This window comes from Sminthopsis crassicaudata, chromosome 3 (assembly GCF_048593235.1).
Source record: "Sminthopsis crassicaudata isolate SCR6 chromosome 3, ASM4859323v1, whole genome shotgun sequence".
NCBI classification, from domain to species: domain Eukaryota; kingdom Metazoa; phylum Chordata; class Mammalia; order Dasyuromorphia; family Dasyuridae; genus Sminthopsis; species Sminthopsis crassicaudata.
The window spans coordinates 369,542,090-369,568,043 of NC_133619.1; the positions used below are offsets into that span (position 1 = coordinate 369,542,090).

General features: G+C 33.5%; 1 protein-coding gene across 1 annotated transcript in view; it reads right to left on the reverse strand.

Annotated features, from left to right (window-relative positions):
* DPP10 (dipeptidyl peptidase like 10) overlaps positions 1–25,954 on the reverse strand; it is an 887,847-nt gene that overhangs the window by 172,630 nt on the left and 689,263 nt on the right.

The window sequence follows — 25,954 nt, forward strand, 5'->3', positions numbered from 1 at the left end:
ATTTGAAAACTAATGATAGATAGCAGCTTTCTTCTCAGAGCAAAAACAACAACAACAACAAAAAAAAAAAGAACATGAAAATGGAAGAGATGCTCATCAATTGGGAAATAAATCAATAAAGGTGTGATATGTGTTTGTTATGAGATATTATTGTTCCATGGGAAATGATGAGCAGGATGTTCTCAGCTGGAATTCCTCCATGAACTTAAGTAAAGTGATATATGTTGTACTCAAAGTAACAGCAGAGTTCTGGGATGACAAACTGTGAATAACTGCTATTCTGAGCAGTATGATGATCCATGGCTACTCTGAAGGACTAATGATGAAAAATTCTATCCATACACTATGAAGGATCTGGTTGTGTCTGATTACAGATTGAAGCATCTTCTCTTTCTCTCTCAATCTCTCTTTTATTTTTGACTTTATTTTTGTTGAGGGTTTTTATTTTCATTAGGGTGAGAGGGTCTATGTTTTCATAGAAATATTTGTGTAACCTTACATCTTTCTTAATTGTAAGTGAGGATAAGAAAGACAATTTAGAACTCAAAATTTTTTAAAACAAATGTTAAAACATGTTTTAAATATAATCAGGGAAATATTTTCAAAAACTAAATAAGAAAAAGGGAAAAGTAATGATAGCTTTTGTGGGGTTGAAGGAGAGGAGAGTAGGAAGAGAAATGTTCCAAGTTGTCTCATTAATATTAGAGTCTGAAATGAAAAATATTGGATTCAATGCATGTATATAAGCCTTTAAGGGTCTCAGTTAAATACTCTCTCTCTCTCTCTCTCTCTCTCTCTCTCTCTCTCTCTCTCTCTCTCTCTCTTTCTCTCCATTCTCTCTCTTTCCATTCTCTCTCTCCTCTCCCCTCTCTTTTTCTCTCTTTCTCTCTCTTTCTTTCTATCTCTGTGTATGTGTGTCTCTGTCTCTATGTATTTTTCTGTGTGTGTGTGTGTGTGTGTGTGTGTGTGTGTGTGTGTGTGTGCGCGTGTGTGTGTGTTTGCCTTCTCCCCCTATCTTTTTTGGTCTGTCTGTCTCTTTCTGTCCATATTTCTTTGTCTCTCTTCTCTCTGTTTCTGTCTCTCTGTGTCTCTTTCTTTCTCTGTGTGTTTTTTCCTCCCTTCCTTCCTCTCTCCCTCTCCATTTCATCTCCCTCTTTCCCTTATCTTCTCTTTCTCCTCTAAGGTCTCTAAGGTCCATCTCCTTGAAATATCACCTACTGTTCTTCACCAGAGAGAGAAAGAAAAAAGCAATAAAATCTTGGTTCTAAAAGACAGCATAGGATCATGAAAAAATTAAAGAATATCAGAGCTGAATAATATCTTAGAAGTTAATTAATCTAAATACCAAAGAAATATACAATATTTCAAAGAAGTAGTAGCACAGTTGAATTATTATAATACTATTCCATTTCACTCTCAAATTATATTCAGGAAATAGTCCATTCTATCAGATGAAACTTGGTTCTTTGAAACTACTATTCATTCACCTTTTTTCTGTCCTCTTGGATTGAAAAAATAAATCTTATCCATTTTTCATTTAATGTTTTTTCAAAAACATGCATGCACAGAGAGATTTTGTCTCCACTGTCTTTTTCCAATCAGGATAAACATTCACATTTCCTACCATTGATTCTTTTGTGAAATAGAATGAGTCAAGAATCTTCCAAATTAAGAACATGATACCAAGGTTCCTTGTCTCAAACTAGAGAAATAGCAAGTTGGTAGTTCAAAGATTCAGGGAAAAAAATCTACCTCATAAGATGCTTAGGACCCATTTAAAACTCAATTTATGATAACACACTGACTCTGCAGTTAGTTAGGGGGATCAGAGTTCAAATGTGACCTCAGATATTTACTAGTTGTGTGAACATGGTTGTTACTTAATCATGATTGCCTTCAATAAAACAAACAAAAATCACTTAAAAATCAAAAATCAATTTCTTATTACAATAGTTCATAGTATAATGGAAAGATAGAATCAAGATGGGATTAGGGGAAAGGACAATGAAAGATGGGGCCCATAAATGGAAAGAATCTTGGTCATGCACAATTATGTGTATGAGAAATTGGCACAAAATAACAAGGTACTAGGTTTAATGAACTGAGAGAACCATTCTGGAAATTCTGGAAAGCATGTGGGACCAGGAAGATTTTTATAGAGTATAATATTTTTATAGAGTAAAAATAAAGGGCTTTAGGATCTTTTCTGAGGTACTTCAGGACTGAGTTCTCTGCATCTCAGAACTACCTTATATTGACTTATTCATATAGCAGGTATATTTTGCAACATAAGATGAGGACAATAACATACCTTATAGCTATTCCTGTACTAACTAACTTCATTTATTACAATCTCAAAACATTTTACATGGTTTTGCATTCTTTTCTCCATCCTTGGAGATTCATTATTAATCAATCCTAACTTATTTATGCCTTTGTTAAAATGTAGCACACAGAACCAACAAAATATTTCACATGGAAGAAATTGTATCATTTTTTTTTATAATCAATTCTTTATTTGTTCAATTATTCATTTATTTTAAATTTTAAGAAATAATTATGAGTTTTTCTCAGAGAGGAAAAGGCAAATGCATTTATGTAAACATAAAGTTTATATATATATATATATTTGACAAAATGATATGAATCTATCTTGTAAGCTATAAACATAAAAATATATTGTGATAAGTTAAAATTAATTTTCTATATCATTTTGGAATTTTTGGAATACAATTTGCTTTTATAATTTTTAACTAAATATAGAGTAGCTTCCAATATAACTACGTTGAAAAAAAAATTACCTTATTTATTCTCTCTCCTAATGGCCATGCATTACAAAAATACTTTATCTCTGGTTAGTAAAACTGTGTGTAAATCCAAATGATATGTGATGTGAATGGAAAATTATAGTATATGATAATTGTAGGACATTATTTCATTGCATATATAAATATTTTGGAAAATATATAGAAAAAGGAATAAAGAGTGTGAAATAAAAAAAAAATAGAACCCAAGTCAACATAAAACTGAAAAAAAAATAAATACAATAAATAGTAATGATATAGAAAGAAAAAATAACAGTTTACTTATGGACTGGCATAAAAACTGAATTTCCAGATAATTGCAGCATAGAGCTAAAAAAATGTATAATAAAAATCATTTATAGAAAAAAAAAGTGAAGAAATTTAAGAAATTGTTAAAGGGTAAAAAAAGGAAGCAAATAGTACTAGATCACATAAAATGCTATGAAGTAATAATAATGAAAAGTATTTACTTTTTAAAAAGATGATTAAGGAAATTGATGAGAAAATATAGAATCAAGTGGAAAACAGCATGGTGCTAAATCAATTCAAAGACACTTTTCTGCCACAATTGGAATGAGAACTACACTATTCAATAATGGTAAAAATGACAAGCATTTTGTTTTATTTATTTTATTTTTTAATTATAACTTTTAATTGATAGACCATTAAAATTTTTCAACGTTGACCCTTGCAAACACTTCTTTCCAATTTTTCCCTTCCTTCCTTCCACTGCCTCCCCTAAATAGCAGTCAATCTCATACATGTTAAACATGTTAAAGTATATCTTAAATACAGTATATGTGTACTTATTTATACAATTCTCTTGTTGCACATGAAAAATTGGATTTAGAAAGATAAAAATAACTTGGGAAGAAAAACAAAAATGCAAGCAGTCCACATTTGCTTCCAAGTATTCTTTTGCTAGGTGTAGCTGCTTCTTTTAAGCACTGATCAATTGGAACTGAATTGGATCCTCTCATTGCTGAAGATAGCCACTTCCATCAGAATTGATCCTCATATAGCATTGTTATTGAAATGTATAATGGTCTCCTGGTTCTTCTCATTTCACTTAAAAGTTTTCCCAGCTTATTGCTTTCCTTCTAATCTTTTCTGAATTAGTTTTATTTGTATAAAAGCTTTTTAACTTGATATAATCAAAATTTTCTATTTTGTTATCAATAATGATCTCTAGTTCTAGTTTGGTCACAAATTCCTTCCTACTCCACAAGCCTGAGAGGTAAACTATCCTTTTCTTCTAATATATTTATAATTTCATTCTTTATGCCTAAATCATGAAACCATTTTGATCTTATTTTGGTGTACTATGTTAAGTGTGTGTCTATGCCTAGTTACTGCCATATTAATTTCCAATTTGTCCAGCAACTTCTGTCAAATAGTGAATTCTTATCCCAAAAATTGGGGTCTTTGGGTTTGTCAAACACTAGATTGCTGTAGTTACTGACTATTTCATCTTGTGAACCTAACATATTCTACTGATCAACTAGTCTATTTCTTTTTTTTTATAATAAAGATTTTCCCCTTTAGTTTTCTTTATGTTTTTTAATTTTATAATTATAATTTTTGACAGTACATATGCATGGATATTTTTTTTTACAACTTTATCCCTTGTACTCACTTCTTTTCCAAATTTTCCCTTCCCTTCCTGTACCCCTTCCCCTAGATGACAGGCAATCCCATACATGTTAAATGTGTTACAGTATATCTTAGATACAATATATGTGTGTAAAATCAAATTTCTTGTTGCACGATAAGAATTGGATTTAGAAAGTAAAAGTAATCTGGGTAGAAAGACAATAATGCAAACAGTTTACACTCAATTCCCAGTGTTCCTTCTCTCGGTATAGCTGATTCTGTCCATCATTGATCAACTGGAACTGAATTAGATCTTTTCTATTTAACTAGTCTATTTCTTAACCAGTACCAAATGGTTTTGCTGACTGCTGCTTTATAATATAGTATTAGATCAAATATAGCTAGGCCGCCTTCATTTGATTTTTTTCCCATTAGTTCCCTAGAAATTCTTGACCTTTTGTTCTTCCATATGAATTTAGTTGTTATTTTTTTCTAGAGCATTAAAATAGTTTCTTGGGGTTCTGGTTAGTATAGCACTAAATAAATAGATTAGTTTAGGTAGGATTGTCATCTTTATTATAATCACTTGGCCTATCCAAGAGCACTTAATATTTTTCCAATTGTTAAGATATGACTTTATTTGTGTGGAAAGTATTTTGTAATTTTGCTTATATAGTTCCTGACTTTCCTTTGGCAGATAGATTCACAAATATTTTATAATATCAACATTTATTTTAAATGAATTTCTCTTTGTATCACTTGCTGATGGATTTTGTTGGTGATGTATAAATATTTTGATGATTTATGTGGATTTATTTTCTATCCTGTGACTTTGCTAAAGTTGTAGATTATTTCTAATAGCTTTTTAGTAGAATCTCTGGCATTCTCTAAGTATATCATCATATCATGTACAATGAGTGATAATAACTTCTTTCCTTATTACCTACTCTAATTTACCAAAGCTAGCTTATCTAATAAAATATTGAAAACATAGTGTGAGCTGTTTTCCGTGCTCTCACTGCCTACTTGCCTGACACTGCTCCTGGTCTAGCCATCCTTGCCTGCAAGAAAAAGCAATCCTTTTCTGATTAATTTTGAGATTATTTTCTGTTGGTGATGCGTTGTACTCCCAATATTCGTGAGTTTTGACAGTCACACACTAATTCCAAGGCTGTTTCATAAAAAAAAAAAAAAATAGTCTGAAGGGAGAAGCTTAGATAGGTGCATGTGTCCTCTCAATCATCTTGGCGTTGCCTCAACTGACAAACATTTTAGCAGAAATTAGATTTAGGCCAAGATATCACATGATATAACAAATCAAATTCAATGCATGTCTTATACATAGAATATCTAATTGATTAACAAAAGTAGAGATACAAGGAAATAAATCAAAGGATAAGAAAATTGTTCATGAATAAAGGAGTAGGGAGTGTAACATAAGACAAAATGAGCTATTCAGATTGTGTAAAATTGAAGGTTTTTCATAAAACTATTGTTTTAAATAGTTAATAATAATTATTATTATAACAATAAATAACAATAAAAGGAAACAACAAAACAATAAAAGGAAAAGATCTAACTATAAAAACATTAAGCTTCTCTGCTAAATCCCTGACATCCAAAGTACATAAGGGATTGATACAATTATATCAGAAGAAGATTCTCAGCATGACTGTGCTTCCCAGGGCATAGACACTTCTGGTACCTTGTGGGACTATTCACAGGGAAACTGATAATACCCACAACAGGCTTTTGTCCAGGATAATGACATGTTCACTGCTCAGCCTCTAGCCCCAGGGCAGTCACTAATCTCTACAGTTGGGCTCTTTGCAGGGCACTTCTGCAGCTTGGCCCATGCTTCCCAGGCCTGAGTCACTTCTTGTGAGGAGCTTTACCCAGAGAAGCTTGGCCACTCTTTGCAGTCCACTTGCAGGATAGTTACTGTCCATATACTTATCCCTGCTTTGCAGAGGAAGCTGGTAACCTCCTTGACCTGAAGGCAAGCCCTAAAGACCATTGATAGCTTCTATACAGAAAGAGAGCAGGTTTTCAACCCCAAGGAGACTAATAGCAGATAATCTCCAGACAAAACCCAAAGGGGGATGTAAGCTAGTCCTTATCACACAAGGCTCTCCTAGAAGAAACTATAAAATATCTTAAAATAATGCTATAAGAAAAACAGGAAAAGGAAAGAGAAGCTATGAAAAAGGGTAAGAACTTCTTGAAATATGTATTGGAAAAGGTAAAGAATTCCCAGAAAGTACAGGGAAAGAAAATTTGTGACTTGGAAAAGGTAAAGCACTCTTAGGAAAGTAGGATTTGTGAACTGGAAAAGATAAAAAATTCCTGAGAAAGTAGGATTTGTGAATTGGAAAAAGAAAATAACTCAAAAAAATTAGTTAAATGAAAAAAAATTCATAGAGCAAAACAACTCATTTAAAAACTAAATTGGACATATAAAAAAGAAGTAAAAAAGCTAATGAAGAAAATAACTCATTAAAATCAGAATTGAACAAAAATAAATTAATGATTCATTAATACATCAAGAATCAGTCAAGCAAAACCAAAAAAAAAAAAAAAAAAAAAAACCCTGAAAAATTAGAAAAAATATTAAATATCTTCTTGGAAAAACAGCAAACCTGGAAAACAGATCTAGAAAAGATAATCTAAGGATTATTGGACTTTTTGAAAATGATGAAAAAAAAGAGCCTAGATACTATTTTACAGGAAATCATCAAAGAGAACTGCCTAGATGTAATGGAATCAGAAGGTAAAATAGGATTGAAAGAATTCATCGAACACCTTTTGAAAAAGACCCTAAAATAAAAACTTCAAGGAATATTGTGGCTAATTTTCAGAACTATCAGCCTAAGGAAAAAACATTACAAGCAGCCAGAGGGGAAAACAAAACAAACAAACAAAAAATCCCAAAACCAAGGAATCACAATAAGGATCACTCAGGATCTAGCTGCTTCCATATTAAAAGATCAATGGGCCTGGAATATGAAATTCTGAAAGGCAAAAAAACAAACAAACAAACAAAAAAAATAAACTTGGAATGCAGACAAGAATGAACTACCCAGCTATAAGCTAAGCTAAGCATTTTCTTCCAGGGAAGAAGATGGACATTTAATGAAACAGATGAATTAAATTTGTTTCTAAGGAAAAAAAAAAATCAGAACTAAGCAAAAAAAAATTGACCTCCAACTATAGGACTCAAGAGAAGCAGAAATAGGTAAAAAACAAAACAAAACAAAACAAAAACCTTGAGAACTGTATTTCTGTTATGGATATACATAAAGAGTACATGTATAATTTGATTTTACTGATAATATTAAAAAAGGGAAGTAGAAATGGAAGGGGATAGTATCAGAAAAGGGGAAAAGGTGAGATAAAAAGGGGAAGCTAGATCTTACAAAGAGAAAAAAAGGAAACATATAACATATGAGGGAATTTAGAGAGGGGGCGGGGAGCATTGTATGAATCTTACTCTCATCAGATTTGGCTCAAAGAGAAAATAATTGACATTTTTGTTTTTCAGAGAAACTTCTCTCACCTCATTAAAAAGTGGGAGAGGAAATGGGGAAAGGAAAAGAGTAATAAGGGAAAGGTATACAAAGGGGAAGGAATTCAAAGGGGGAGGGAGGTTCTAAAGAGGTAGAACGGCATGAGGCAAGTGGCACCCATAGGTTTAAAAAAAAACAAACTCTGGGGATAATAAGATGGCAGGAAATACAAAATTATTAATTTTACCAATAAATGTGAATGGCATGAACTCTCCCATAAAGTGGAGGTCAATAACAGACTGGATCAAAAGTCAGAATCCTATAATATGTTGTTTACAGGAAACACATTTTTTTAATTTATTATTATTATATATATATATTTTATAATATTATCCCTTGTATTCATTTTTGCAAATTATCCCCCTTCCCTCTATTCCCTCCCCCCGATGACAGGCAATCCCATACATTTTACATGTGTTACAATATGGTCTAGGTACAATACATGTGTGCAAATATCATTTTCTTGTTGCACAATAAACATTAGAATCCGAAGGTACATGCAACCTGGGCAGACAAATATTAGTGCTAACAATTTACATTCACTTCCCAGTGTTTCTTCTCTGGGTGTAGCTACCTCTGTCCATCATTGATCAACTGGAAGTGAGTTGGATCTTCTTTATGTTGAAGATTTCCACTTCCATCAGAATACATCCTCATACAGTATTGTTGTTGAAGTGTACAGTGATCTTCTGGTTCTGCTCATTTCACTCAGCATCAGTTGGTTTAAGTCTCTCCAGGCCTCTCTGTATTCCTCCTGCTGGTCATTTCTTACAGAGCAATAATATTCCATAACCTTCATATACCACAATTTACCCAACCATTCTCCAACTGATGGACATCCATTCATCTTCCAGTTTCTAGATACAACAAAAAGAGCTGCCACAAACATTTTGGCACATATATGTCTCTTTCCACTCTTTAGTATTTCTTTGGGATATAATCCCAGTAGTAGCGCTGCTGGGTCAAAGGGTATGCACAGTTTGATAACTTTTGGGGCATAGTTCCAAATTCCTCTCCAGAATGGCTGGATTCTTTCACAACTCCACCAGCAATGTATTAGTGTCCCAGTTTCCCCACATCCCCTCCAACATTCATCATTATTTGTTCCTGTCATCTTAGCCAATCTGACAGGTGTGTAGTGGTATCTCAGAGTGTTCTTAATTTGCATTTCTCTGATCAGTAATGATTTGGAACACTCTTTCATGTGAGTGGATATAGTTTCAATTTCTTCCTCTGAGAATTGTCTGTTCATATCCTTTGACCATTTATCAATTGGAGAATGGTTCGGTTTCTTATAAATTAGGGTCAGTTCTCTATATATTTTGGAAATGAGACCTTTGTCAGAACCTTTGTTTTTAAAAATATTTTCCCAATTTGTTACTTCCCTTCTAATCTTGTTTGCATTAGTATTATTTGTACAGAAACTTTTTAGTTTGATGTAATCAAAATCTTCTACTTTGTGATCAATAATGATCTCTAGTTCTCCTCTTGTCAAAAATTCCTTCCTCCTCCACAAGTCTGAGAGGTAGATTATCCTCTGTTCCTCTAATCTATTTATTATCTCCCTCTTTATGCCTAAATCATGGACCCACAGGAAACACATTTAAAGCAGGGAGATACATACAGAGTAAAGATAAAGGCTGGAGAAGAATTTATTATGCTTCAAGTGAAGTCAAAAAGGCAGGGAAGCCTTCCTTATCTTAGATCAAGCAAAAGCAAAAATTGATCTAATTAAAAGAAATGAAGGAAACTATGTCTTGCTAAAGGGTAGTATAATGAAGCAATATCAATACTAAACATATATGCACCAAGTGGTATAGCATCTAATTTCCTAAAGGAGAAATTAAGAGAGTTGAAAGAAGAAATAAACAGCAAAATTATAATAGTGGGAGATCTCAGCCTTGCACTCAGAATTAGATAAATCAAACCACAAAACAAATAAGAAAAAAATAAAGAGGTAAATAGAATGTTAGAAAAAAATATGTATGATAGATCTTTGGAGAAAACAATGATGACAGAAAAAAGTATACTTTCTTCTCAACAGTTCATGGAACCTACACACAAAAAAATTGACCATCTATTAGGATATAAAGACCTCAAAATTAAATGCAGGAAGGCAGAAATAATAAATGCTTTCTTTTCAGATCATGATGTAAGAAAAACTACATCCAACAAAAAGTTATAGATAAATAGACCAAAAAGTAATTGGAAACTAAATAATCTCATCTTAAAGAATGATTGGGTGAAACAGCAAATTGTAGACACAATTAATAATTTCATTCAAGATAATGACAGTGATGTGATATCAAACCAAAATTTGTGGGTTACAGCCAAAGATATAATAAGGAGAAATTTTATATCTTTAGAGGCTTACTTGAATAAAATAGAGAAAGAGAAGATCAACAAATTGGTCTTCCAACTAAAAAAGCTAGAAAAAAGACCAAATTAACCCCCCAATCAAATACTAAACTTGAAATTCTAAAATTAAAAGGAGAAATTAATAATAATGAAAGTAAAAAAAAACACTATTGAATTAATAAATAAAACTAAGAGTTGTTTTTATGAAAAAGCCAATAAAATAGATAAACCTTTGGTAAATCTGATCAGAAAAAGAAAAGAGGAAAATCAAAGTGTTAGTCTTACAAATGAAAAGGGGGAATCTTTCCACCAATGAAGAAAAAATTAGAGTAATAATAAGGAGTTACTTTGCCCAACTTTAAGCCAATAAATTTGATAGATTTAGTGAAATGGATGACTATCTCCAAAAATATAGTCTTCCCGGATTAACAGAGTAGGAAGTAAATTACTTAAATAGTCCCATTTCAGAAAATAGAAATAGAACAAGCTATTACTCAACTCCCTATGAAAAAAACCACAGGACCAGATGGATTTACATGTGAATTATACCAAGTATTTAAAGAACAATTAACCCCAATGCTATTTAAGCTTTTTGAAAAAATAGGGAATGAAGGAGTCCTACCAAATTTGTTTTGTGAAACAGACATGATACTGATACCTAAACCAGGTAGGTTGAAAACAGAGAAGGAAAATTACAGACCAATCTCCCTAATGAATATTGATACTAAAATGCTAAATAAAATATTAGCAAAAAGATTACAGAAAATCATCCCCAGTATAATACAACATGACCAAATAGGAATTATACCAAGAATGCAGGATTGCTTCAATATTAGGAAAACTATTAGTATAATTGACCATATCAATAACCAAATTAGAAAAGCCATATGATCATCTCAATAGATGTAGAAAAAGCATTTGATAAAATCCCAAATTAAAGGAATTAGAGTAAATAATGAGGAAACCAAATTATCACTCTTTGATGATGATATGATGGTATACATAGAGAACCCCAGAGATTCTACTAAAAAGCTATTAGAAATAATCCACACCTTTAGCAAAGTTGCAGGATATAAAATAAACCCACATAACTTGTCACCATTCTTATATATCACTAATAAAATCCAGGTTAGAGTTACAAAGAGAAAGTCCATTTAAAATAAATACCGATAGTATAAAATATTTAGGAATCTATCTGCCAAGGGAAAATCAGGAACTATATGAGCAAAACTACAAAACATTTTCCACACAAATAAAGTCAGATCTAACCAATTGGAGAAAATATTAAATGCACTTGGATAGGGCAATCAATTATAATAAAGATGACAGTACTCCCTAAGCTAATTTATTTATTTAGCGCTATACCAGACTCCCAAAAATTTAATATTAATATTCAATATTAAAATATTTTAATGACCTAGCAAAAATAACAACAAAGTTCATATGGAAAGGTCAAAAATTTCAAGGGAACTGGGACAGCTAGATGGCACAGGATAGAGCACCAGCCTTGAATTCAGGAGGACCAGAGTTCAAATCTGGTCTCAGACACTTAACACTTCCTAGCTGTGTGACCCTGGGCAAGTCACTTAACCACAGCCTCAAAAAAAAAAATTTCAAGGGAACTAATGAAAAAAAAAATCATATGAAGATGGCCTAAATGTACCAGATATAAAATTACATTATAAAGCAGCGGTTACCAAAAGCATTTGGTATTGGCTAAGAAATAGACTAGCTGATCAGTGGAATAGGTGAGGTTCAAAGGACAAAATAATCAATAACTTTTAATAATCTTGTGTTTGACAAACCAAAAGAACCCAGCTTTTGGGATAACTGTTTGAAAAAACTGCTGGAAAAATTGAAAATTAGTATTTCAGAAAGTAGGCATTGACCCACACTTAACACGTACACCAAGATAAGGTCAAAATGGGTTCATGACTTAGCCATAAAGAGTGAGAGTATAAATAAATTAGAAGAACATAGGATAGTTTATCTCTCAGACCTGTGGGAGAAGAAGGAATTTATTATCAAAGAAGAACTAGAAATCATTATTCATCACAAAATAGAACATTTTGATTATATCAAATTGAAAAGGTTTTGTACAAACAAAACTAATGCAGACAAGAGTAGAAGGGAAGCAATAAACTGAGAACACTTTTTTACAGTTATAGGTTCTGATCAAGGGCTAATTTCCAAAATATATAGAGAATTGATTAATTTATAAGAAATCAAGCCATTCTCCAATTCATAAATGGTCAAAGGATATGAACAGACAATTCTGAGAAGAAGACATTGAAACTATTTCTAGCTATATGAAAAAATGCTCCAAGTCATTATTAATCAGAGAAATGCAAATTAAGACAACTCTAAGATACCACTATACACCAGACAGATTGACTAGAATGACAAGGAAAGATAATGCAGAATGTTGGAGGGGATGTGGGAAAACTGGGACACTGATACATTGTTGATGGAATTGTGAATACATCCAGCCATTCTGGAGAGTGATTTGGCACTATGCCCAAAAACTTATCAATCTGTCCATACCCATTGATCTAGCAGTGTTACTAGGCTTATATCCCAAAGAGAGCTTAAAGAAAGGAAAGGGACCTGGATATGCAAGAATGTTTGTAGCAACCATCTTTGTAGTGGCTAGAAGCTGGAAACTGAGTGGATGCCCACCAATTGGAGAATGGCTGACTAAATTGCTGTATATGAATGTTATGAAATATTATTGTTTTGTAAGAAATGACCAACAGGATGATTTCAGAAAGGCCTGGAGAAAATTACATGAACTGATGCTGAGTGAAATGAGCAGGACCATTATACACTTCAACAAAAATACTATATGATGATCAATTCTGATGGGCATGGCCCTCTTCAACAATGAGATAAATCAAATCAGTTCCAACAGGGCAGTAATGAATTGAACCAGCTACACCCAGTGAAAGAACTCTGGGAAATGAGTATGAACCATTATATAGAATTCACAATCACACTATTTTTGTCTCCCTGCATTTTTTATTTCCTTCACAGGTTAATTATGCACAATTTCAAAGTCTGATTCTTTTTGTACAGCAAAATAACTTTATGTATTTAACATATACTTTAATATATTTAACATGTATTGGTCAACCTGCCATCTGGGGGAGAGGGTGGAGGGAATGGAGGGAAATAGGGGAAAAATTGGAACAAAAGGTTTTGCAATTGTCAATGCTGAAAAATTGCCCGTGCATATATCTTGCAAATAAAAAGCTATAAAAAAGAAATTAACATGAAAAAAAGCTTAATATATTATTTATTTGTACAAATGCCTTAAGCTCCTACTCTAGAAGAATTGGGAAATTATTTTTTTTCATATATGTTCTCTGTATTCTCAGTCTCAAAATCTAAACTCATAGTAATGATCAAAGATGAATATTACCAGCCACACAGTTTATTTATGGGTACTTAATTCAAATCTATGAATAAATATTTAAACAATATGTCTCTCATAAGCAAAATAACAGTTAATATTCTCTCTCTATTGTGAGGGAAAAATCAGTAGTAAAAAAGCTTCTATTGACTTGATTCTCTCACAATTAAAATTTATGACCCTTCTACAATATTGGAACCACAGTCCAACAATTCACTTCATTTCAAAATGAGGTCCTTTAAGAAACTCATTTTATTTCTCAGATGTCAGTTAACTGTTGAAATCACCACAAAATATAGCAATCAAGTTTTACTAAAAATAGTAACTTTTTTAAAGTTTCCTAACCTCCACAAAATCTCATACAAATGACTTTTTCATAGAATAAGGCTTAACACAGTTAGCTTTTAATGAGGAGTAAAACATCATTAAACTTACACATTTTCCCTCCAGGTTTGTATGTGATTTACACATTTTAAATGTCTCACTATGACTTCTTCAAGAGTCTCTTCTCTTTCTAAGCAACAGTATACAGTATGTATAGTACTTTAGGTTGGATTATGTTAGGTGGGTAGGTGTAATGTTCTTTTATCTAAATTGTAATCATTCTCTGAGAGCAGATTTCTTGGGGAGCTTCTGGAGGCAGCCTTAGTTTCAGTTCAGTTCAAAAATCCCAAATGCAGCCAGAAGTTAATGTCCTTTACTGTCTCTTTCCAAATCTTATCTCCTTCACTTGGGGCTCGGCTAGTTTTCTGGACGCCTTCCAGATCTTGGTTTCAGTGTTCTCCACAAAACAGCCTGCCACCACTTCTCTGTCTTCCATTGTTCTGAGATTTATGAATCTCATTGAATGAATCCTGACTCTGAATCTCCCGAAGTCCTCTTTGGCCCTGAGAGCTTCTTGCTTATATGCTACACACTGAGTGCACACCAATCATTACGTTACTAGGAAACTATTATTTGTTGTAGGATTAAATCAATGCTAAATTAGTTTTAACTCTTGTCTCCTCAGTTCCACTAAGTACCTTGTTTCAAGTTCTGGCCCATAACATCTCCTTGTAGGATCAGATCAATCATGCTGAGCCATGCTAAATTAAATAATTATTGCCTCTATCCATTCCAGTGATTTAGCACCTTGTAATAATCCTAACAGGTAGGTGTGTGTGTGTGTATACATATATGTATATATTTATATACATACATAAACACATGTTATGTTTATATGAGTAAATATATAAACATATGATTTAACAGTATAAATTATCTCTATAAATCTTGCATAGTGGTTCTGAAGTTGTTTTTATCTGATGCTTTGTGATCCCATTTAGGGTTTTATTGGCAGAAAAACTAGAATGGTTTGTCATTTCCTTCTCCAGCACATTTTACAGAGGATAAAAGTGAGACAAAGTTAAGTGATTGCTCAGGGTCACACAGGTAGTAAGAATCTGAGGTCAGATTTGAACTTAAATCTTTTTGACTTCAGGCACAACACTCTATCCACTGCACTATCTAACAGCACCTCTATCTGATGATGAATAAATATCATAACTTCTAATACTTTAAAAAGTCCTAGTTCAGAGGAGCAGAGACCATATGACAAGGAGGATCCATGTTTTGTTTGTTTGTTTTTGTTTTTGTTTTTGTTTTTATTTGTGCTCTCCCTTATTTTCCTCAGATCAACATCTAATTAAGCCTCTGAACTGGTTTTGGAGTAATAGAATCCACAAATATTTGGAGTGTAACAAATTTACAGCAGAACATATTGTGGAAGAACTTCAAAAAATATTTGTTTCAATCGGGCACGGAGGGAGGGACTGAACATAGTCCCTCTGCAGAGACCCAGGGCAGTGTGGACCCTGGGACCCAGGGAATATACCCATATGGTTCAATAGAACTACTGGCTAATCTACTGGCTGCCAAGCCAATAGATCAGCAGATTGACTATAAGACAACCAACACAAATACAAAAGAAAAATAGTGAGCTCCTGAAACCATGAATAATGTGGAACCTGGCCATAACCACCCAGCAGCAGAAATTAGTCAGCATTGACTTCAGCACAAATACTGCTGCTTGTAGAAGAAGGTTGAACAATCTTTCTTTTGGTTTAAAAAACAAAACAAAACAAAACAAAACAAAAAAACCCTCAATCTTTTAAATATGAGCAAAAAGAACACTGACTATAGAGAGGTTTTATGGAGAAAGGGAAAAACAGATTTCAAACCCTGAGGACAAGAAAAGCACATCATCTCCAGACAAAACACAAAAGAGTGAAAATTGTTCTCTATCTCATAAGGCTCTCTTGGAAGAATTCAAAAAGGATCTTAAAAGAGAGTTAGAAGCAAAATAGGAAAAGAATATGAGAACTTTGCAAGAGAGTTTAGAAAAGGAAAAAGAAATTATTTGAAGAAATCTCCTTAAAAATAGATTTAGTGGAATGGAAAAAGCAAATAACTCCTTACAAAATAGATTTGATGAAATGGAAAGAGTACATAATTCCTTACAAAACAGATTTGACAAAAAAGAAAAAAGAAAACTCCTTGAAAAAGAAAATGTGTGAAATGGGGAAAAATCCATTGAACAAAACAATTCATTTAAAAATTCAATTGGCTAAATGCAAAAAGAGATAAAAATATATCTGAAGAAAATAATTCACTAAAAAACAGAACTGAAAAAAAAAGAAATGAATGACTCAATGAGACATAAAGAATCAGTCAAGCCAAACCAAAACAAAATTTAAAAAAATAGAAGAAAATGTAAAATACCTTATTGGGAAAAGAGCTGACCTGTAAAATATATCTAGGAGGAACAATCTAAGAACCGCTGAACTTTCTGAAAACCACAATGAAAGAAAAGAGCCTACCTATCATATTTCAGGAAATTATTAAGGAAATCTTCCTCAATGCCATAGAACTAAAATGCAAAATAGCCATTGAAAGAATTCAGCAATCACCTGCTGAAAGAGATCCAAAATGAAAACTGCAGGTCATATCATAGCTAAATTTGATAATTATCAAATCAAGGAAAAATATTACAAGCAACCAGCAAGAAACAATTCAAATATTGAGGAGCCACAATCAGGATCACCCAGGAAAAAATAGCAGCTTCAACCTTAAAGTATTGAAGGGCATGGAATCTGATATTCCAAAAGGTAAAGGAACTTGAATTGCAGCTAAGAATTAACTGTTGAGCAAAATTGAACATTGCCTTTCAAGGAAAAAAGATGGACATGCAATAATACACGTGAATTGTATTTTCCACTGAAAAGACCAGAACTGAACAAAAAATTTGATCTCCAAATACAGAACTTAAAGAAGCATAAAATAGTAAAAGGAAAGAACTCTTGAGAACTATATATCTCTTATGGATATACTTAAAGAGTGCAGGTATAATTTGCTTTTATTGTGATAATATATAAAAAAGTAAGTAATTATAGAAAGAGGATTGTTTTGGGAAAAGAGGAGAATGGCATTAAATAAGGGGAATTATATCTCATGAAGAGATAAATGAGACCGATTATAATTTAGCAAAAGAAGGGAGGGGATGAACACTGTGTGAATTTTACTCTTATCAGATTTGACTCAAAGAGAGAATATCAGACATATTTGGCTTCAGAGAAACTTGTCTCATCCTCTAGGGAAGTGGGAGGGGGAAAGGGGAATGGAAAGGAAGAGGTGAATAGAAAGAAAAACTGAAGTAGTAGGGAAAAGGTATAAGAAAGGAGGAAAGGATATTAAAAGAGGAGGGATTTCTGAAGGAGGTGGTGGTCCAAATCAAAGGAAAGGGGGAAGGGACAGAGAAAAGCATAATTGGTTAAATATGATGGTGGGAAATACAGAATTAGTCAATTTAACTATTAATGTAAATGGAATCAACTTTCCCAAAAAACAGAAGGTGTAAGGATCCTTTAAATGGGCAGCCACAGTGCAACAGAAGTTTGAGTGACTCAGAAATAATCTCTGTGGATATAGGACTTCCCTGTGGGTGGGATGCTGGCCATATTAAGATAGCTTTGTAATGGGTGAGGGCTCTCTCACTGGTTGGCTGTGTATGTGACCTCACAGGTCCTTTATAAGCCTACAGCAGGCAGCAAGTCAAGCTCTTTAACCTGGCTCCCTAACCTGGGGTAGCAGAGCCAAGCTGATGGATAGCCGAGAGAGGTAAGGAGTTTGGTAGTGAACACATGGATCTTCAGAACAGGTATTTGTTAGGGAGTTAACAAGTCAGTGAGTAGGTGTAATAAAGGCTTTTAAGATTACACCTGGCTGTTCTTGAGCATGCTATCGGTTATTAAAATACTATTCAAGAAATTGTGGCCAGAGACCTTTGAAGGCCTCAGAGGAGGCGAGCTGGGTAGAGTTGACACTGCAAAGGTCAGTGGTCAAAGGTACTCTGTTGGGCCTAGGACAGACTGGTAATAGTAAGTGATAAAAGGGCATGTTACAGAAGGAGATACAAGACTGCATTAAAAACCTGAATCCTATAATGCGTTGCTTACAATAAACACATTTAAAGCAAAGTGATACATTTAGAGTAAAGGCTGCAACAAAATCTATTATGCTTCAGGTGAAGTAAAAAAATAAGTAATAGCAACCTTGATCTCAGATAAATAAAAAGTAAAAACTGACCTAATTAAAAGAGATAAGGAAGGAAACTATGTCTTTTTAATTTTTTTTAAATTTTGTTTTTTATTAATTTTTATAATTATATCATTTTCGTTGACAGTACATATGCATAGGTAATTTTTTTTTTTTACAACATTATCACTTGTACTCCCTTCTGTTCTGAGTTTTTCCCCTCCTTCCCTCCATCCCCTCCCCTAGATGGCAGGCATTCCCATACATATTAAATATCTTATATTATATCCTGGGTACAATATATATGTGCAGAACCGAATTTTGTTGTTGTTGTTGTTGCAAAGGAAGGGTTTTATTCACAAGGTAAAAATAATCTGGGAAGAGAAACAAAACAAAACAAAACAAAAAGCAAAAAAAATGCTCACAGTTTACACTCATTTCCCAGTGTTCCTTTTCTGGATGTAGCTGATTCTGTCCATCATTGATCAATTGGAATTAGATTAGCTCTTCTCTATGTTGAAGATATCCACTTCCATCAGAATATATCCTCATACGGTATCACTGTTGAAGTGTATAATGATCTTCTAGTTCTTCTCCTTTCACTCAGCATCAGTTGATGTAAGTCTCTCCAAACCTCTCTGTATTCCTCCTGCTGGTCATTTCTTACAGAGTAATAATATTCCATAACCTTCATATACCATAATTTACCCAACCATTCTCCAATTGATGGACATCTATTCATCTTCCAGGTTCTAGCCACTACGAAAAGAGGTGCCACAAACTTTTTGGCACATACAGGTCCCTTTCCCTCCTCACTACTTCTTTGGGATATAAGCCCAATAGCAGCAATGCTGCATCAAAGGGTATGCACAGTTTGATAACTTTTTGGGCATAGTTCCAAATTGCTCTCCAGAATGGTTGGATTCTTTCACAACTTCACCAACAATGTATTAGTGTCCCAGTTTTCCCACATCCACTCCAAAATTCATCATTATTTGTTCCTGTCATCTCAGTCTATCTGACAGGTGTGTAGTGGTTTCTCAGAGTTGTCTTAATTTGCATTTCTCTGATCAATAGTGATTTGGAACACTCTTTCATATGAGTGGACATAATTTCAATTTCATCATTTGAGAATTATCTGTTCATATCCTTTGATCATTTATGAATTGGAGAATGGCTTAATTTCTTATAGATTAAAGTCAATTATCTGTATATTTTGAAGATGAGGTCTTTATCAAAACCTTTAACTATAAAAATATTTTCCCAATTTGTAACTTCCCCTCTAATCTTGTTTGCATTAGTTTTGTTTGTGTAGAAACTTTTTAATTAGGTATAATCAAAATTTTCTATTTTGTGATCAATAATGGTCTCTAGTTCTCCTTTGGACACAAACTCCTTCCTCCTCCACAAGTCTGAGAGATAAACCATCCCATGTTCCTCCAATTTATTTATGATTTTGTACTTTATGCCTAAATATTGGACCCATTTTGATCTTATCTTAGTATGTGGTGTTAAATGTGGGTCCATACCTAGTTTCAGCCATACTAATTTCCAGGTTTCTCAGCAGTTTTTGTCAAATAATGAATTCTTATCCCAAAAGTTAGGATCTTTGGGTTTGTCAAACACTAGATTGCTATTTTTATTCACTGTGAACCTAACCTATGCCACTGATCAACTAGTCAATTTCTTAGCCAACACCAAATGGTTTTGGTGACTGTTGCTTTATAATATAGTTCTAGATCAGGTATAGCTAGACCACCTTATTTTTTTTTTTTCATTACTTCCCTTGAAATTGTCGACCTTTTGTTTTTCCATATGAATTTTGTTGTTATTTTTTCTAGGTCATTAAAATAGTTTCTTGGGAGTCTGATTGGTATAGCATTAAATAAATAGATTAGTTTAGGGAGTATTGTCATCTTAATAATATTTGCTTGGCACTGAATGTCTTTCCAATTATTTAAATCTGACTTTATTTTTGTGGCAAGTGTTTCATAATTTTGCTCATATAATTCCTATCTCTCCTTTGGTAGATGGATTCCCAAATATTTTAAACTCTCAACAGCTGTTTTGAATGAAAATTTTCTTTGTATCTCTTGCTGTTGCATTTTGTTGGTGATGTATAAAAGTGCTGAGGATTTTTGTGGATTTATTTTGTATCCTGCAACTTTGCTAAAATTCTGAATTTTTATTAGAATCTCTGGGATTCTCTAAGTATACCATCATGTCATCTGCAAAGAGTGATAATTTGATTTCCTCATTTCCTACTCTAATTCCTTGAATCTCTTTTTCGGCTCTTATTGCCAAGGCTAGAGATTCTAGTACTATATTGAATAGTAATGGTGATAGTGGGCCATCTTGTTTCACTCCTGATCTTACAGGGAAAGGTTCTAATTTATCTCCATTACATATGATGTTTACTGAAGGTTTTAAATATATGCTCCTTATTATTATAAGGAATAGTCCATTTATTCCTATACTCTCAAGCGTTTTTAGTAGGAATGGATGTTGGATTTTATCAAATGCTTTTTCTGCATCTATTGAGATGATCATTTGGTTTTTATTAATTTGATTATTAATATGGTCAATTATACTAATAGTTTTCCTAATATTAAACCAGCCCTGCATTCCTGGTATAAATCCCACTTGGTCATAGTGTATTATCCTGGGGATGATTTTCTGAAGTCTATTTGCTAATATCTGATTTAAGATTTTAGCATCAATATTCATTAAGGAAATTGGTCTGTAGTTTTCTTTCTCAGTTTTCAGCCTACCTAGTTTAGGTATCAGTACCATGTCTGTGTCATAAAAGGAATTTGGTAGGACTCCTTCAATCCCTATTTTTTCAAATAGTTTATATAGCATTGGAGTTATTTGTTCTTTAAATGTTTGGTAGATTTCACATGTACATCCATCTGGTCCTGGGGATTTTTTCTTAGGAAGTTGGTTAATTGCTTGTTCTATTTCTTTTCCTGAGATGGGACTATTTAGACTACTTATTCCTCTGTTAATCTGGGCAAGCTATATTTTTGAAGGTATTCTTCCATTTCATTTAAGTTATCGAATTTATTGGCATAAAGTTGAGCAAAGTAGCTCCTAACTATTGTTCTAATTTCCTCTTCATTAGTGGTGAGTTGTCCCTTTTAATTTTCAAGAGTAACAATTTGCTTTTTCTCTTTCCTTTTTTTAATCAGGTTTACTAAGGGTTTGTCTATTTTGTTGGTTTTTTCATAGAACCAACTCTTAGTTTTATTAATTAATTTAATAGTTTTTTTATTTCAATTTTATTAATCTCACCTTTTATTTTTTGAATTTCAGCTTTGTGTTTTTCTGGGGGTTTTTAATTTGTTCCTTTTAGAGCAATTTTAGTTGTAAGCCCAAATCGTTGGCCCTCTCTTTCTCCATTTTATGCAAGTAGGCCTGTAGAGATATAAAACTTCCCCTTATTACTGCTTTGGCTGTATCCCACACATTTTGGTATGATGTCTCATTATTGTCATTTTCTTGGGTGAAGTTATTAATTATGTCTATGATTTGCTGTTTTACCCAATCATTCTTTAGTATAAGATTATTTATCCAATTATTTTTTATCTATTTTCCCCTGGCTTTTTATTAAATGTAATTTTGATTGCATTGTGGTCTGAAAAGGATGCATTTCTACCTTACTGCATTTGATTTTGAGGTTTTTATGCCATAGTATATGATCACTTTTTGTACAGGTTCCATGAACTGCTGAGAAGAAAGTAAACTCCTTTCTGTCTCCATTTAGCTTTTGCCAAAGATCTATCATATCAAACTTTTCTAGTATTCTATTTACCTCTTTGACTTCTTTCTTATTTATTTTGTGGTTTGATTTATCTAATTCTGAGAGTACAAGGTTGAGATCTCCCACTATTATAGTTTGCTGTCTATTTCTTCTTGCAGCTCTCTTAATTTCTCTTTTAAGAATTTAGATGCTGACTTCCGGCCAAGATGGCGGCATGGAGGCAGACAGCTGCTTGAGCTCCTCGTTTTCTCTCAGAACTTACTTCATGACAAGCCTCAAACTTAATGCTTGACCCACAAAGAAATCCACAAATAATCACCGAGAGAAGACATCCTTGAAAGTCGCCACAAAAGGTCTGTGTTTGCTCGGGGGAGGGTCAATCAGACTGGGCGCAGATTGAGGGCAGGCAAGCCAGAGCGAGACAGACAGCTCACACAGCTCAGACCAGAGGGGGAGGAGTATGATCTCTGCCATTTCTGCAAAAAGACTTTTTCCCCAGAGTGGATACTCTGTATTGGCAGCAAGCCAGGAGCAGGGAGAGGGTGTAAACACCGGAGGTGAGGATTAGAACTCCAGAAAGCCAGCATTTCTCAGAACCCGGCCACCCCCAACCCCACCTGGACTGACTCAGCCCATTCTCAGAGCCATAGAGCACAGACTCAGTACAGTCATTGCTGTTCTGTTAGTGGCTCTGCTGCCCTACCCCCAGTCTGAAGAGGAAGCCCATTGATACCATCCAGCCCCATCCCCCACAAAACAGACCAATTGTTTCTCTTGTCAGTTTCTTTTCTTCGATTCCTACTCTGACAAAATGAACAAAAACTTCAAAAGGGCTCTAACCATTGACAGCTTTTGTATGGAGAGAGAGCAGACTTCAAATACTGAGGAGACTAAAAACAGACTGTCCCCAGATGAATCCCCTAAGAGGGATATGAACTGCTCCTCAATACAAAAGAATCTCACAGAGGAAATCAAAAAAGCTCTCACAAGAGAGCTGGAAGAGAAATGGGAAAAGTAAAGGGAAGCTTGGCAAGAGAGCCTGGAGAAGTCATCCCATGCATTCAAAGACAGTGTGGATAAAGAAAACAAATAATTGAGAAACAAGATTAGTGAGCTGGAAAAGGTAAATAACTCCAAGGAAAACAGGATTAGTGAGCTGGAAAAAGAAAACAGCTCTCTAAAAAATAAAATGGATAAAATGGAAAAAAATTCCATAGAAGATAAAAATTCAATTGGACAATTACAAAGAGATATAAAAAAAGTGAGTGAAGAAAATACATCATTGAAAATTAGACTGGAACAAGTAGAAATGAATGACTGAAGGAGAAACCAAGAGGTAGTGAAGCAAAACCAGAGAAATGAAACAATTGAAAAGAATGTCAAGTATCTTACTAGAAAGATAACAGACCTGGAAAACAGATCCAGGAGAGACAATTTGAGAATAATCGGACTCCCTGAAAAATGTGAGGAAAAAAAGAGCTTGGACACCATTTTTGAGGAAATTATCAAAGAGAACTGCACAGATGTTCTGGAAACAGAGGGTAAAATAGACATTGAAAAAAATTCATCGATCATCTACTGAAAGGGACCCTAAAATCAAAACGCCAAGAAATATAGTGGCCAAGTTCAAGAACCATCAGACAAAGGAAAAGATATTGGAAGCTGCTAGAAAAAAGCAATTCAGATATGGAGGATCCACAATAAGGATAACCTAGGATCTAGCAGCGTCCACATTAAAAGAACACAGGGCCTGGAACATGATATTCCAAAAGGCTAAGGAACTTGGTATGCAGCCAAGAACAACTTACCCAGCAAGACTGAGCATCGTTTTCCAGGGAAGAAGATGGACATTTAACGAAATAAATGAATTCCATCTATTTTTGATGAAAAAACTAGACCTACATAAAAGGTTTGATCTTCAAATACAGAACTCAAGAGATTTCTAAATAGTAAAAAGAAATCTTGAGAACTATACTTCTGCCAAAAAAAATATGTAAAGAACATATGGACAATTTGTCTTAGAAACTAGAGGTGGAAAGGATATTACATCATAAAGTGTAAAGTGGTGGTACTACATCTCATGAAGAGGCAAAGGTAAATATTATATCTGAGAGAAAGAAAGGAGGGAGATGAACATAGTGTATCAATAGACATATTCGATTTATGGTGAAACTTCTTCCACTTCATTGAAAATGAATGGGAAGGAGTAAGCTAAGGGGAAGGGAATACAGAAATTTCGAGGAAAAGGGGTAAAATAAGGGGAGGATCTTTAAGGTGGGGGAGGGATCCTAAAAAGGGAGGGCTGTGAAAAGGAAGTGGTGTTCACCAGTTTAATACTGGGTAGGGGGGTAAGAGGGAAGGAAAGGGGAAAAGCATAAGCAGGGGTTAATAGGATGGCAAGCAATATAGAATTAGTCCTTCTAACCATAAATGTGAATGGGGCAAACTGCCTCATAAAGAGGAAGCAGTTAGCAGACTGGATTAAAAGTCAGAATCCTATTATATGTTGTTTACAGGAAACACACCTGAAACAGGGTGATACATTCAAACTAAAAGTAAAAAGGTGGAGTAGAATCTATTATGCTTCAGGCAAAACCAAAATAGCAGGAGTAGCCATCCTCATCTCAGATAAAGCAAAAACAAAAATTGATCTAATTAAAAGAGATAAGGAAGGGCATTATATCCTGCTAAAGGGCAGCATCAATAATGAAGCAGTATCAATATTAAACATATATGCACCAAGTGGTGCAGCATCTAAATTCTTAAAAGAGAAATTAAGAGAGCTGCAAGAGGAAATAGATAACAAAACTATAATAGTGAGAGATCTCAAACTTGCACTCTCAGAATTAGATAAATCAAACCACAAAATAAATAAGAAAGAAGTCAAAGAGGTAAATAGAATACTAGAAAAGTTTGATATGACAGATCTTTGGCGAAAGCTAAATGGAGACAGAGAGGAATATACTTTCTTCTCAGCAGTTCATGGAACCTATACAAAAATTGATCATATACTAGGGCATAAAAACCTCAAAATCAAATGCAGCAAGGCAGAAATAGTAAATGCATCCTTTTCAGACCACAATGCAATTAAAATTACATTTAATAAAAAGCCAGGGGAAAATAGACCAAAAAACCATTGGAAACTAAATAATCTTATACTAAAGAATGATTGGGTAAAACAGCAAGTCATAGACATAATTAATAACTTCACCCAAGAAAATGACAATAATGAGACATCATACCAAAATGTGTGGGATACAGCCAAAGCAGTAATAAGGGGAAGTTTTATATCTCTACAGGCCTACTTGCATAAAATAGAGAAAGAGAAGGCCAATGAATTGGGCTTACAATTAAAATTGCTAGAAAAGGAACAAATTAAAAACCCCCAGAAAAACACAAAGCTGAAATTCAAAAAATAAAAGGTGAGATTAATAAAATTGAAAGTAAAAAAACTATTAAATTAATTAATAAAACTAAGAGTTGGTTCTATGAAAAAACCAACAAAATAGACAAACCCTTAGTAAACCTGATTTAAAAAAGGAAAGAGAAAAAGCAAATTGTTAGTCTTGAAAATGAAAAGGGACAACTCACCACTAATGAAGAGGAAATTAGAACAATAGTTAGGAGCTACTTTGCTCAACTTTATGCCAATAAATTCGATAACTTAAATGAAATGGAAGAATACCTTCAAAAATATAGCTTGCCCAGATTAACAGAGGAATAAGTAAGTAGTCTAAATAGTCCCATCTCAGAAAAAGAAATAGACCAAGCTATTAACCAACTTCCTAAGAAAAAGTCCCCAGGACCAGATGGATTTACATGTGAATTCTACCAAACATTTAAAGAACAACTAATTCCAATGCTATGTAAACTATTTGAAAAAATA